The 1,889-nt window shown below is 29.1% G+C and overlaps 1 long non-coding RNA gene across 1 annotated transcript; it reads left to right on the top strand.

Annotated features, from left to right (window-relative positions):
- The first annotated feature begins 304 nt into the window (after nt 1-304).
- LOC125594969 lies at nt 305-831 on the top strand. Its single transcript, XR_007330065.1, has 2 exons — nt 305-655; nt 731-831. It is a non-coding gene; the product is annotated as an uncharacterized LOC125594969 (long non-coding RNA).
- Nucleotides 832-1,889: the final 1,058 nt, after the last annotated feature.

Raw genomic sequence — 1,889 nt, 5'->3', positions numbered from 1 at the left:
CAGATTCTGGGAACAAAGTTGTTCCTTTCTCCAACACATGATCAATCGTACTTTTAAACATATTACGGCTTAAAATCTACAATTTTTTTTTCCTTTTCAGTCTCAATATTTATTTCACCCATAGATTCAAATTCATTTGTTGATTAGGTTTTCCGGGCTTCTCCTCAAGCAATCAAGCATTGTATCAAGTTAAGTCAACCTTAAATCTCATTGGAAAGTTGCGAGTTTTTCAGTTTAATATTCTACCTATTGTCTCTTATACTTCTTCTGTGTAGACTGATCTTGAAACAGAAACTATAGACATAGTAGAAAGCAAGCGCTGATGTCTCGACATGGCACTATATTTTTTTGTAACCTTCATTTATGTCAGTTTTAGTTTGTGAGGCAGTAATCAGAAGAGGGATCGTGAACAAGGTGTTGAAAACGAGTGTGGCTGCTTTGGTGGAGCTCAATATGCTCAAGAATCTCACAGGCACTTTGCTGTTGCAGGCTCTTTAGGTGGATTCAACGCTCACACCAGAAAACTAGTTCTTGATGTATTCATAGCTATTTTCCCAAGATCCAGCTCAAAATATGGAGAGCTCTCAATGCATCAATGATGGAAACCATTAACGGGAAATATATCCGTATCTCTATCACTACACCAACTACTCAGGTAACTGATCAAATCTCTCTATTAAGTTCTTCAATTTGATTTAACATATTTATTTATCATGGTTTACATTTTCAGGCTGGGACAGTGGGAGGAGGAACGCAGCTTCCGTCTCAGTCGGTGTAGTCAAACCTGCTAGCATTAAAGGAGCTACAACAATTTGATATTAATCTTGCCTTCAAAAAGATAGCGTTTCAACAATGTGGGAAACACAGAGCGTCAAAGTCTGTACCATTGCCTTTTCAAGTTGGAGGAAGCAAGAGCATGTAAATTTATACATTCCAAAACCAAAAAAGCAGCTTAATTTGGATTATATATGTATATCCTATGAATTCTATTCATCGTAGCACACATATTTATTCTTGACTTTAAATTTCTGATTGTGGCATTAACCGATGTGTGCAGAAAAATGTATAAAGGTTAATGGTTTCAACAGATTATTAATCAAATTTATGACAGTAATAAAAAAATCTATAACAAAAAAACTGCTAATAGCTTTTCAAAAATCTGTGTACGTCACGAAGAATATTATAAGTTTATAATATAATTTTTATCCTGATATTCAAAAATCGACTCTAAAGTTCAAATCCATTTCAAAAGTAATATTCAAATAAAACTGCACCTTGATACCCTATAATCATATGCTAAAATATTTTATACATTTTATAATATTAATTCATATATGATAGTATTTTAACATTTTCTACTTATATGTATTAAAATAATATTATTATGCCTATAGTTGTTATGCCTATAGCATATTACAACTTGTTTTTTTTAACAACAGCATATTACAACTAAAATGGAATAAGTCACATAATCGTTTAAAACATTTAAAAATTAATTTAGAAAATATATTAAAAATATAATTAAATAAATAATTATAAAAAATAAATGAAAATTGATTTATAGAACACCATATGCAAATAAATGTAGTAACTTCATGAATTTCAAAAAGAGTTTCAATACAACTAATTTAATACTGATATGAAAATAAAATGTTTGTAATTATAAATTTTAAATTGAAACGTAAGAAAAACTATAAGATATAAGAGTATTAATGAAAGTATAAAATATAAAATAAACCAATCAAAATATCTATATTACCAAAATAAGAAGAAAATATTTCTATTGAAATCATCTGAACCATCAAAGTATAAATTTACTTAATTGCAAAAAATAGTGAAAAATCATAATAAACCCCATAAAATAAAGTAACCACGAAAATAACTATTCA

Source organism: Brassica napus (genome assembly GCF_020379485.1).
Source record: "Brassica napus cultivar Da-Ae chromosome C7 unlocalized genomic scaffold, Da-Ae chrC07_Random_15, whole genome shotgun sequence".
Taxonomy (NCBI): domain Eukaryota; kingdom Viridiplantae; phylum Streptophyta; class Magnoliopsida; order Brassicales; family Brassicaceae; genus Brassica; species Brassica napus.
Note: the sequence above shows the minus strand (reverse complement) of the source record. Positions and strands in the feature narration are given on the sequence as shown.